Genomic DNA, 12998 nt, shown 5'->3' on the forward strand with positions numbered 1-12998 from the left:
CTATCCTAATATGCTGAGAGATTGATTTTTTAATTTTTGTCATGAGTGGGTGGGTACATTTTATCAAATGCTTTTTCTGCATCAATTTATATCATCTTAAGGTTTTCTTCTTTACCCTATTGATACAGCGAATTACATTGATTAGTTTCCAAAAGTTGAACAAACCTTGCATGCCTGAATAAATCCCACTTGGTCACAGTGTATAACTCTTACACATTGTTGAATTTTATTTGCTAATATTTTATTGAGGATTTTTGTATCTAAGCTCAGAATGACGTTAATTTTTATTTAAATGTTTGGTGCAAGTCTCCAGTAAAACTGTCCAAGTCTGGAGATATTTCTTTAATTGTTATGGGGCTATTCAGATTATCTATTTAATCTTGATTGCGTTTTGGGTGACTTTTGAATTTTGAGGAATTTGTTCACTTCTTCCATGTTGCTGAATTTGTGAACATAAAGTTTTTGTAGTATTTCCTTAATTATCTTTTTAATAGCTGCAGCATATGTAATGATATCTTCAGTTTAATTCCTCATAGTGGTGATTTATGTCTTCTCTCTTTTTAATCTTTGTCAGTCTTGCTAGAAGTTTATCAATTTCATTACTTTTTTTTAAGAACTAGCTTTTTGTTTCTTTGTTGTTTTTGGTTTTCTATTTTATTGATGTATGGTTTTATCTTTATAATTTCCATCTTTCTGCTTTGAATGTGTTTTGCTCTTTTTTTTTGTAGCATCTGTCCAAGACAACCATAAAAAGCCACTAACCTCAATAAACTACTCATACAGAATTATCTATTTCTCCTTTCAGCCAGATCAGGTTTTTGTTTTGTTTTGTTTTGTTTTGTTTTTGAGACAGAGTCTCACTGTGTTGCCCAGGCTGGAGTGCAATGGCGTTGGCTCACGGCAACCGCTGTCTCTGGGTTCAAGCAATTCTCCTGCCTCAGCCTTCTCAGTAACTGCGATTACAGGTGCCCACCACCACTCCCAACTAATTTTTTTTTTCTATTTTCAGTAGATACAGCGTTTCACCATGTTGGCCAGGCTGGTCTCGAACTCCTGACCTCAGGTGATCCACCAGCCTTGGACTCCCAAAGTGCTGGGATTATAGGCATGAGCCACTGTACCTGGCCACACCCTGCTCAGTTTTTATGTATTTTGAGACTGTGTTGTTTGGTGCTTACACATTTAGGGTCACCATTTCTTTTTGGCTAATTGATCTTTTTCTGATTACATAATGTCACTCCTAGTTCCTAGTAATTTTCTTTGCTCTGTATTCCACTTTATGTGATATTAATATAGCCTAGCCATTCCTGCTTTTTAATGTTTACATAACTGTCACTTTCTATTCTTTTATTTTCGACCTGCATTCATTATTCTTGAAGTGAGTTTCATGTAGATTGCATATAGTTGGGTCATGTGTTTTTATCTGTGTTTTAATTTTTTGTTTATTTGCTTTTTGTTTGTTTGTTTGTTTTGAGACGGAGTTTCACTCTTGCCGCCCAGGCTGGAGAGCAGTGGCGTGAGCTCAGCTCACTGCAACCTCCACCTCCCAGGTTCAAGCGATTCTCCCGCCTCAGTCTCCTGAGTAACTGAGATTATAGGCATGCACCACCATGCCTGGCTAATTTTGTGTTTTTACTAGAGATGAGGTTTTTACTATGTTGGCCAGGCTGGTCTCGAACTCCTGACCTCAGGTGATTCACCGACCTCAGCCTCCCAAAGTGCTGGGATTACAGGTGTGAGCCACTGCGCCCAGCCATTCCTTTTTTTTTTTTTTTTTTTTTTTTGAGATGGAGTCTCGCTTTGTCACCCAGGCTGGAGTGAAGTGGTGTAATCTCGGCTGACCACAACCTCTGCCTCCCAGCTTCAAGCGATTCTCCTGCCTCAGCCTCCCAAGTAGCTGGGAATACAGGTGCCTGCCACCACGCCCAGGTAATTTTTGTATTTTTAGTAGAAATGGGGTTTCACCATGTTGGCCAGGCTGGTCTCAAACTCCTGACCTCAGGAGATCCACCCGCCTCAGCCTCCCAAAGTGCTGAGATTACAGGTATGAGCCACCACACCTGGCTGTGAGCCACTGCACCCAGCCTTAATTGTTAATAGTTAGACATTATTTACTTTGAAAGTAATTATTGATATGTTAAGGCATAAGTGTACCATTTTATTATTTAGTTTATGTTTGCTTGTTCCACTTTTTGTCCTTCTGTTCCCTGCCTCTTACCTTTTGGTGAGTCACTTGAACTTTTTTTAAAATTCCATTTTGACATGTCAGTAAGTGTTCTTGAATATAGTTCTCTTTTTATTTTTATTTTTTGAGACAGTCTTGCTCCGTCACTCAGGCTGGAGAGCAGTGGCACTATCATGGCACCACTGCAGCCTCAACCTTCTCCCAAGCTCAAGTGATCCTCCCCTCTCAGCCTCCTGAGTAGCTAGGACTACAGGCACTACCACCACATCCAGCTAATTGGTTTTGTTGTTGTTGTTTGTTTGTTTTGGTAGAAACCAGGTTTTGACATGTTGCCCATGCTGGTCTCTAACTCCTGGGCTCAAGTAATCCTCCTGCCTTAGCTTTGCAAAGTGCTGGGATTACAGGCGTGAGCTACCTCGTCCGGCCAAATATGTCTTATTTTTTAAGGACTTGCTCCAGGTGTTAGTGTATACATATGTACCATATCACAGTCTATTACTAAGCAACATTTTAGCACCTCAAGTGAAGTACCTCACTTTCATTTAGATCACTTGACTTTCTCTACCTGTTAAATAAATATAAATGTTTTAAGCAGTTTCTCTACATACATTGAGCACCGTGTTATATGATATAAATCTGGCTTCAACTCTCAAATAGCACCTTTAAAAAGCACGAAGAGAAGCTTAGTTTATTATATTGACCTCTATCATAACCATTCTATTTTTCTTTCTTTCTTCCTGGGGTCTCAGCATCCTTAGGTTATAGTTTCCTTTCTCTTTGGAAAACTCTCTTTCACCTGTTAGCCATTGTTTAATAATAGGTCTTCTGGTAAAAAATTCTCTGAGGTTTACTTCATCTGAGAAAACCTTTATTTCCCTTTCCGGGACTCCTTTTACAAGGTACCATGAGTTGAGTCTTACTTGCTACTAGACCTTGGTGAGCTTATCAAGAGTCTAGACTAGAATCTTATCTCTCACACTAAGAAATGTCACATACTTGATAAAATTTAACCTTCTTAGTAAGTGACTTTGTGATCTGATTCCTGTCTATCCTGGTTTCTTACTACTCAATGCCATTCCCAAATTGTGTACCCACAAATATACAAGCACACATTGCACACATTGTTTACACACACACACACACACACACAATTTTGACTGTCTAACTAAGATGCCAGTAAATTTGAGCTACTTTTTTTAGCAAGAGATATACAAAACTCACATGCTCACACTAACTCTGCATTTACACTGTTGTTGCCTATACCTTGAACTGGAGTTGGAGGATGAAATGCAATCACGATATGGTGTGAGGAACCAAATGGCCAATAACTTAAATACGCACAAAGGTCTCTCATTTATTTTAAGCAGAATGTCTGCTAATTCTGTAAGAATATATGTGTGACTTGAATGGTTTGCATCTCATTAATATTTAATGGATTTGGCTGATCATTCTCCCTTGATCACACACTATTCTCCAGCTACTGCCACTTTTCTCTACTCTCCCTTCCATAAAAACTTCAAAAATTAGTCTTTATTTATTTATTTATTTATTTATTTTTGAGACAGAATCTTGCTCTGTCACCCAGGCTGGAGTGCAATGTGGCATGATCTCGGCTCACTGCAACCTCCGCCTCCCCGGTTCAAGAGATCCTCCTGCCTCAGCCTCCCAGGGTGGCTGGGATTACAGGTGCATACCAGCACATTGGGCTAATTTTGGTATTTGTTTTAGTAGACACGGGGTTTCACCATGTTGGCCAGGCTGGTCTCGAACTCCTGACCTCTAGTGATTCGCCCACCTTGGCCTCCTAAAGTGCTGGGATTACAGGTGTCAGCCACCTCACCTGGCCTGAAATAAGTCTCTACTTTCTATTTCCATTTCCTCTACTCTCAATCTCTCTTGGATCCACTATAATTAGGTATTTTTCCCTATGTGAACAATCATATAGCATGTATCAGAAATTGTGGGTGCCCAGTGACCATTAAGTTCATATGAGAGAAGAAAGGTTGAATACTAATGAGCTAAGCATCCTTTTTTTGTTTGTTTTTGTTTTTGTTTTTGTTTGCTTGTTTTTGGAGACTGAGTCTCGCTCTGTCGCCCAGGCTGGAGAGCAGTGGCGCGATCTCGGCTCACTGCAAGCTCCACCTCCCAGGTTCACGCCATTCTCCTGCCTCAGCCTCCCGAGTAGCTGGGACTACAGGCACCCACCACCACGCCCGGCTAATTTTTTCTATTTTTTAGTAGAGACGGAGTTTCACCGTATTAGCCAGGAAGGTCTCGATCTCCTGACCTCGTGATCCGCCCATCTCGGCCTCCCAAAGTGCTGGGATTACAGGCCTGAGCCACCGCACCCGGCCTAGCATCCATATTTTTAGGTTAAAAAATCATAACTGCAAAGGAGGGAAATAATAAAGCAGAAAATAATAAAATAAGAAACACATGATAAAGCAGATGAAAAAACCAAAATTTGGCTCATTGAAAACCTTAATGAAATGTATAAACTTTAGCAAAATTGATCACGAAAGAAGAGAAAAAGAATGAAAAGCATTAAAAATAAAAAAGGTCGGGCGTGGTGGCTCACGCCTGTAATTCACTACTTTGGGGACGCCAAAGTGGGAGGATTGCTTGAGTCCAGGAGTTTGAGACCAGCCTGGGCAATATACTTCATCTCTACAAAAGATGTGGAAAAATTAGCCTAGTGTGGTGGCATAGGCCTGTAGTTCAGCTATTCAGGAGGTGGAGGTGGGAGGATCATTTGAGAATAGAAGGCAGAGGTTACTATAAGCCAAGATCACTGTACTGCACCGCAGCCTGGGCAACAGAGGAAGACTTTGTCTCAAAAATAAAATTAATTGAAGTTAAAAAAATTTTTTAAGTAGATATGCAGATAACTGGTAATAAAAAGATATGAGAAACTCATGATAGGCTGGGCACGGTGGCTCACACCTGTAATCTGAGCACTTTGGGAGGTGGAGGCAGGCAGATGGCTTCAAGTCGGGAGTTCGAGACCAGCCTGATCAACATGGCAAAACCCAGTCTCTACAAAAAATACAAAAATTAGCCAGGTATGGTGGCACACATCTGTAATCCCAGCAACTTGGGAGGCTGAGGCAGGAGAATCGCTTGAACCCAGGAAGCGGAGGTTGCAGTGAGCCGAGATCATGCCACTGCATTCCAGCCTGGATAACAGAGCAACACTCTGTCTAAAAAAAAAAAAAAAAAAAAAAACCATGATAAAATTGCAAACTTGAATGAAGTGGGCAAATAACTAGAAATACAATATACTGTAAAAGACTCAATAAGTAATAAAAAATGTGAACAGTTTCATAAGTCAAAATTTTCATCTGTATTAAAAATCTTCCGGCCGGGCGCGGTGGCTCAAGCCTGTAATCCCAGCACTTTGGGAGGCCGAGACGGGTGGATCACGAGGTCAGGAGATCGAGACCATCCTGGCTAACACGGTGAAACCCCGTCTCTACTAAAAAAATACAAAAACAAACTAGCCGGGCGAGGTGGCGGGTGCCTGTAGTCCCAGCTACTCGGGAGGCTGAGGCGGGAGAATGGCGTGAACCCGGGAGGCGGAGCTTGCAGTGAGCTGAGATCCGGCCACCGCACTCCAGCCTGGGTGACAGAGCGAGACTCCGTCTCAAAAAAATAAAATAAAATAAAAATAAAAATAAAAATCTTCCAACAAAGAAAAACATGGCGACCATATGATTCTACTATTGAATTTTGCCATTCAAAAAATAATAATAATTCTCACGCTGGGCGTGGTGGTTCACACCTCTAATCCCAGCACTTTGGGAGGCCAAGGCAGGTGTATCACCTGAGGTCAGGAGTTCGAGACCAGCCTAACCAACATAGTGAAACTCCATCTCTACTAAAAATACAAAATGAGCTGGGCCTGGTGGCGCATGTCTGTAATCCCAGCTACTCAATAGGCTGAGGCAGGACAGTCACTTGAACCTGGGAGGCAGAGGTTGCAGTGAACCAAGATTGCACCATTGCAGTCCAGCCTGGGCAACAAGAGCAAAATTCCGTCTCTTAATTAATTAATTAATCTCATCTTTAACGAAATCTTTCAAAGTTTCAAAGTCTGGAAAGACAGGTGAAAGTCCACGCCTCACTTCATCAGGCTAACATGTAACCTTGTTAACAAAACCAGAAAAGGAAAGTATTAGAAAAGAATTACAGGGTAATCAGACTTATACTTGTAAAAATTCTAAACAATATTGGCAAACCTACTGCAGAAACACTTTTTATTATAAAAAGTGATGTGAAGTACATCATGACCAGAGTGGTCAGAATAAGTATTGGCTAAAGTTCGAAATGCAGCAGTTAATGATTTAGAGGAATCGCTCTGCTGTGGAATCCTAGACATCTTGCACATCTCCTCATAGACCTTATATGCAACGTGCAACCACATTCTGATCCAAAACTTGCCTAGAACATGGAAAGATAGAGTCTTCTAAAGAGCTGTCACAAGGATATTTCTGTTCTCTCTCCTTACCTTGTGAGAGACGCCCTATATTGTGGGAGGCTGCTATGAGCAGTTTTTCATTCAATTTTCTCGTTCCAATGAAGCATGGGATTTTCCACCTTAATCTCTTTTAAGGTACAGTGGAAGTCCATAAGACCACTTAGTTGCATTCTAGAGTTGGCTCTTCAGCAACATAGTGACCTACCACTCCTGTTGTCTGTTGCTTGGCCCTCTGGTTCAATATTTTCCTGTGGAACTGGGGTTGCACAGAGCTAAGACCATGCTGATTGTTTTTGCAGTCTGTATAAGTAACACATTGTCTGAATCTTTTAGGGCTCATTGTCTCTTTATTAGCCAAATCTGTAGAAGTGTGATAAGCCTACCTAGCAGCTGTTATCAGCTGGTGCTTAGGAAATGCTTGATTTCTTGACACATGATGATGGGAAAGTCTGGGAGTGGTGGCTCAAGCCTGCAGTCCCAACAATTTGGGAGGTTGAAGTGGGAGGATCGATTGAGCCCAGGAGTTCGAGAACAGCCTGGGCAACATGGCGAGACTCCATCTCTACTAAAAAATACAAAAATTAGCTGGGCATGGTGGTGCCAGCCTAGAGTTCTACCTACTCTGGAGGCTGAGGCAGGAGGGTCACCTGAGCCCAAGAGGTGGAGGTTGCAGTGAGCTGAGATCATGCTACTGCACTCCAACCTGGGTGACAGAATGAGACCCTGTCTCAAAAAAAAAAAAAGGCCAGGTGTGGTGGCTCACGCCTGTAATCCCTGCACTTTGGGAGGCTGAGGTGGGCGGATCACAAGGTCAGGAGTTTGAGACCAGCCTGGCCAATGTGTTGAAACCCTGTCTCTACTAAAAATACAAAAATTAGCCGGGCATGGTGGTGCATACCTGTAATCCCAGCTACTTGGGAGGCTGAGGTGGGAGAATTGCTTGAATCCGGGAGGCGGAAGTTGCAGTTAGCCGAGATTGTGCCACTCCAGCATGGATGACAGAGCAAGACTCCATCTCAAAAAAAAAAAAAAAGGAAAAAGAAAAAGGTTAATATCTAAAAGGCAAAATTATAAATTTACTTAAATATATGGGAGACATGGGAGCTATGGATAAACATCATCTGGATTTGATCATTTGCTACAAGCAGGCTGCTATGTGAAAAATGTGATGGCAAGTGTGTGATTTGTGACTCCTATAGGTGCATCCTTGTACCCTGATGTGCATAGGTGATGAATGTAAGTATAGATTTTACCAGGGGCATTGCGTGATCTGTGGAGGCCCTGGGGTCTCCGATGCCTATTATTGTAAGGAGCTCACCATCCAGGAGAAGGATAGAGATGTCTGCCCAAAGACTGCCAATTTGGGGATCACTAAGACCTCTTCTATGAATGCAAAAAATGTGACTTCAAGAAGAGGTGATTGGTGGGTGGCAAGAGGTGATTGTTGGTTGGCCCCTTCCTCCTCCACATCAAGCTGCTACAGCCGGCAAAAAAGACGGCTACTACTAGCAGCAGAAAGGGAGCGGAGCCCAGAGTATCACCAGAAGTGCCTGCTAGTGTACCAACACCTTGCCACTCCTTCCTCTCTCTTCACCCAGATGTGTGATAGGGATGGAAAAGAATTCCCCACAGAGCACTCTGGTACATTATTGTCAGAGAAAAATTGATAGATTCGTTCATGGTTTCTTTTGAACTTGAGAAGCAAAGCTCTGTTCTCCATACTGATATGTTCACCCTAAAACAATATCTTCTAAAAAGAGACAGTATTTCAGTCTTCTGCTTGAGGAGTTGACTGTGAAGCTATGCCCAGTGAAAAATGTGTTCTTGCAGCAGCTCTGGTGGAAGTTGTCCTTGAAAAACCTTTGGTGTGTGGTAGGAAGTTATCAGATCAACAAATGTGGACATTTAATCTTGTAACACTTACCAGGTGGTGCTGGTTTCATGTTATTTTCCTTCTGAGAAATTGGAAGTCCTTCTGTTGCTATTATATTAATAAAATTTGTGTTTACTTTCTGGTAAAAAAATAAATATGCAGGAGAATATCTTGCTAACATTGGAGGTAGAGAAAGATTTCTTAAACAATACACAAAATTCACAAGCTGTAAATACTAAAATTTACATTTTTGTCTGTATTTACATCTTCTCTTCTTCAAAAGACATTATGGAAATAGTGACAGGACAAGGCAAAAACTGAAAGGATATATTTTCAAATAAACTCCAAAGGATTAGTATTCAAAATATAAAATGAGCCGGGCGTGGTGGCTCACGCCTGTAATCCCAGCACTTTGGGAGGCCAAGGCGGGCAGATCACCTGAGGTCAGGAGTTTGAGACCAGCCTGGCGAACATGGTGAAACATCTGTCTCTACTAAAAATACAAAAAAAAAAAAAAAAAAAAAATGAGCCAGGCATGACAGCTCACGCCTGTAGTCCCAGCTACTCGGGAGGGGCACGAGAATTGCTTGAACCCGGCAGGCAGAAGTTGCAGTGAGCCAAGATCACACCATTGCACCCTAGCCTGGGCATCAGAGTGAGACTTGGTCTCAAACAAACAAAAAAAAAGACCAACTGATAGAAAAAACGGGAAAAACCCAGCCTGGGCAACATGGCAAAACCCCATCTCATATGTATGTGTGTGTGTGTGTGTGTGTGTGTGTGTGTGTGTGTGTCTGTGTGTGTATTTATATATTTAGTTGGGCGTAGTGGCACGCACCTGTACCCCAGCTACTTGGGAGGCTGAGGTGAGAGAATTGCTTGAACCAGGGAGGTTGAGGCTGCAGTGAGCTGTGATTGCACCATTGCACTCCAGCCTGAGCAATGGAGTGGGAATCCATCTCAAAAAATAAAAAGCAAAGAAAGAAAAGAAATGGGTAAAAAATTTGAATAAGGTCATTATAAAAGAAAGAGAAGGCCGGGCATGGTGGTTTATGCCTGCAATCCCAACACTATGGGAGGCTGAGGCAGGCGGATCACCTGAGGTCAGGAGTTTGAGACCAGCCTGGCCTACATGGTGAAACCCTGTCTCTACTAAACATACAAAAACATCAGCCAGCGGGGGGGGACACGTGCCTATAGTCCCAGCTACTTGGGAGGCTGAGGCAGGACAATAGCTTGAACCCAGAAGGTGGAGGTTGCAGTGAGCCGAGATCACACCACTGCACTTCAGCCTGGACAACAGAGTGACACTCCATCTCAAAAAAAAAAAGAAGAAAGAAAGAAAAAATAAAAGAAACATAGATGGCAAAAAAAAAAAACAAACAAACAAAAAAAAAACTTTCTATGAGAAACCACTTATAATTTACTTTAATAGAAAGTTTTGACCAGGCGTGGTGGCTCACGCCTGTAATCCCAGCACTTTGGAAGGCCGAGGTGGGCAGATCACGAGGTCAGATCGAGACCATCCTGGCTAACATGGTGAAACCCTGTCTCTACCAAAAATACAAAAAACTTAGCTGGGCGTGGTGATGGTGTGAACCCGGGAGGCGGAGCTTGTGGTGAGCCTAGATAGCGCCACTGTACTCCAGCCTGGGCAAGAGTGCAAGACTGTCTCAGAAAAAAAAGAAAGAAAAGAAAAGAAAGTTTTATCTGCTTGTCTTTGTCCATTTTGTGCTCATGAGAAAATTGTTTAACTTAGGAATCAGAGAAATATAAATCAAAGCTCAGTAACATATTAGAAGAAAATGAAAACTCTGAGGCCCTGCACGGTGGCTCACGCCTGTAATCCCAGCACTTTGGGAGGCTGAGGCGGGCAGATCACTTGAGGTAGGGAGTTCAAGACCAGCCTGACCAACATGGAGAAACCCTGTCTCTATTAAAAATACAAAATTAGCCGGGTGTAGTGGCACATGCCTGTAATCCCAGCTACTCGGGAGGCTGAGTAAGGAGAATCACTTGAACCTGGGAGGCGGAGGTTGTGGTGAGCCAAGATCGCGCCAATGCACTCCAGCCTGGGCAACAAGAGCTAAATTCCGTCCAAAAAAAAAAAAAAAAAAGAAAGAAAAGAAAGTGAAAACGAAAACTCTGATAATATAAAGTATTGGCTAAGATGTGGCACAATAGGAAGACTTATATTCTCTGATGGCAGTGCAAATTTGTACAACTACTATGGAAATACATTGACATTATCTACTAAACTTGAAAGTGAGCATACCAGCTGGGCACGATGGCTCACGTCTGTAATGCCAGCACTTTGGGAGGCTGAGGTGGGGTGATCACGAGGTCAGGAGATTGAGACCATCCTGGCCAGCATGGTGAAACCCAGTTTCTACTAAAAATACAAAAAAAAAAAAGAAAATTAGCTGGGCGTTGTGGTGGGCACCTGTAATCCCAGCTACTTGGGAGGCTGAGGCAGGAGAATCGCTTGAACCCAGGAGGCGGAGGTTGCAGTGAGCCGAGATCACACCATTGCACCCCAGCCTGGACGAGAGAGCGAGACTCCATAGAAAATGAGCATACCTTATGACCCTCAGTTTCACTTCTAGGCATATACCCTGGAGAAATCTTATACACATATACCAAGAAACATGTACACTATGGTAAAATTTAAACTAGCAAAATAACTGGCAACAATTCAAGTTTCTATCAGCAAGAGGATGGATAAATTGTGATTTACTGAAATACTCAAATACCATACAGCAATGAAAAATAACTAAACTACAGTCACATGCATTACTATAGATAAATCTCAGTAATGCTTAAAAGTCACAGAAAGTTGGTTGCGGTGACTCACACCTGTAATCCCAGCATTTTGGGAGGCCGAGGCCGGTGAATCATTTGAGGTCAGGAGTTTGAGACCAGCCTGGCCAACATGGTGAAACCCCATCTCTACTAAAAATACAAAAAAAATTAGCCAGGCAGGGTTGCACACGCCTGTAATCCCAGCTACTCAGGAGACTAAGGCACGAGAATCGCACGAGCCTGGAGGCAGAGGTTGCAGTGACCCCAGATCATGCCACTGCTTTCCAGCCTGAGCAACAGAGTAAGACACCGTATCATTTAAAAAAAAAAAAGTCACAGCAGAATCCACATACTATGTGATTCCCCTTGCATAAAGCTCAAAACCATGCAAAAGTAAGAATCACATATCAGTAGAGATATAGCCATAGTCAAACTATAATGAAAAGCTAGAGAATAATAAAATTTAGAATAATAATTATCTGGTGGGGGAGGGGCCTCCAAATAAATGTATGGGTAGTGTTCTATTTCCTAAGCAGGGGTCATGGGTGTTTGTTGTTTTGTTGGGTTTTTTAAAAAAATCTTTTTTAGAGAGTGGGTATCACTATGTTGCTTATTTTGGCCTCAAATTCCTGGGCTCAAGCGATCCTCCCATCTCAGCTGCCCAAGTAACTGAGAGTACAGGCATGTACCATCACACCCAGTTTATACTTTTTTATTATTACACATTAAAATATACACTTTGGGCTGGGCACAGTAGCTAATGCCTGTAATCCTAGCACTTTTTTTTTTTTTTTTTTTGAGACAGAGTCTCACTCTGTCGCCCAGGCTGGAGTGCAACGCCACGATCTTGGTTCACTGCAACCTCCGCCTCCTGGGTTCCAGCAATTCTCCTGCCTCAGCCTCCCGAGTAGCTGGGATTACAGGTGACTGCCATCATGCCCAGTTAATTTTTTTTTTTTTTTTTGTATTTTTGGTAGAGACGGGTTTTGCCATGTTGGCCAGGTTGCTCTCAAACTCTTGACCTCAGGTGATCCACCTGCCTCAGCCTCCCAAAGTGCTGGGATTATAGGCGTAAGCTACCACACGCCTGGCCAATCCCAGCACTTTGGGAGGCTGAGGCAGGTGGATCACTTGAGCTCAGGAGTTCGAGATCAACCTGTACAATGTGGTGAGAACCCATCTCTACAAAAAGTACAAAAATTAGCCAGGTGTGGTGGTGTGCACCAGTAGCTCCAGCTACTTAGGAGGCTGAGGCAGGAGGATCACTTGAGCCCAGGGAGGTTGAGGCTGCAGTGAGGTGTGATCGTGCCACTGCACTCCAGCCTGGGTGACAGAGTGAGATCCTCCTATCTCAATAAATAAATAAATAAGTAACATGCACATTTTGGTTGAAATAGTCTTGTATATGTGCTATGTAATAAAAATTAAAATAAATTAGTTGATTCTTCCATAAACTAGAATAGTATGAAGCCTCTTAAAAGTTATATTTTTATCAATATTAGTGACATTTATACGTGCCCCCATGTATTGTAAAATCCCATTTTTAAAAGATAAACAACCCTGCTCCATCTCCTGCAACTGCTGCCCAGGCCCGAGTGGTTCACTGCACTGTTAAGACAGATTCCAGATGCCGAGAACTCGTGCCTCCAATTCCAGACGCT

At 42.5% G+C, this 12998-nt stretch overlaps 1 pseudogene; it reads left to right on the top strand.

The window, feature by feature from the left end:
• The first annotated feature begins 4168 nt into the window (after positions 1–4168).
• Positions 4169–8690, top strand: LOC135969145 (PHD finger-like domain-containing protein 5A pseudogene; annotated as a pseudogene).
• Positions 8691–12998: the final 4308 nt, after the last annotated feature.

Source organism: Macaca fascicularis, chromosome X (assembly GCF_037993035.2).
Source record: "Macaca fascicularis isolate 582-1 chromosome X, T2T-MFA8v1.1".
NCBI lineage: Eukaryota > Metazoa > Chordata > Mammalia > Primates > Cercopithecidae > Macaca > Macaca fascicularis.